This window comes from Elephantulus edwardii, unplaced genomic scaffold (genome assembly GCF_000299155.1).
Source record: "Elephantulus edwardii isolate Elephantulus edwardi_28Jun2011 unplaced genomic scaffold, EleEdw1.0 scaffold00217, whole genome shotgun sequence".
In the NCBI taxonomy this organism is placed as follows: Eukaryota; Metazoa; Chordata; class Mammalia; order Macroscelidea; family Macroscelididae; genus Elephantulus; species Elephantulus edwardii.
Window position 1 is genome coordinate 4,056,223 of NW_006399967.1, and position 851 is coordinate 4,057,073.

Below are 851 nucleotides of genomic sequence, written 5' to 3' on the forward strand. Positions count from 1 at the left end.
CAAAGAGCTGGACTGACGCGCACAGGGGTCACTGTCTACGGACGTGGTGCCAGAGGCAGGGGCGCGCTGCCGAGTTGGGGTGCACTAGGTGTGGTCTCACCAGGCTGCTCTCGCCACTTCTGAGTTAAACTGGCCTCACTGGTGGCACAGCAACGCGAACCCAAAGGCACGTGGTTCGAGTCCACCGGCTGCTCTGCCGGAAGAAGGTGGACAGGCCCCTCACGCGTGACTTACAGCCTTGGAAAACGTGCTGGTGGGTCAGCTGTGCTTCAGAGAGCTGGACAGTGACTAGGGAGGCTAGAAGGAGAGTTGATGGCTTTGAGCCGTGGTGCTGGAGAAGAGTGTTGGGTGTACGGTGAACTGCTAGGAAAACAAAACAGGCAAGGAAACTTCGTCTGGCGTACTTAGGGCAGGTGGCAAGGAGGGACGTGGTGCTTGGGAGAGTGGAGGGGCAGCGCAGGAGAGGACCCTTGATAAGGTGGACCGGTCAGCACCGGTGTAATCGGCGTATGGGTGGACAAAATATGGAACGCTTCACGAATTTGCGTGTCATCCTTGCGCAGGGGCCATGCTAATCTTCTCTGTATCGTTCCAATTTTAGTATATGTGCTGCCGAAGCGAGCACGCACTACTCCCCTACCGGAAGGCTATTTAAAGTCCAAAGATCTAAATACATTACAGTAAGGGTGAAAAAAAAAAAAATGGATAAATGGTACTATAATTCTTTGCATGATACAGTACATGAAATGATTGCTACTTTTTTTTTTTTTTGGTATTTTATTGGAGAAGCTATTTGTTTCTCTTATTCTGCCAAATATAACTGTGATGGCTGCTGGGAAAATTTTCCATGT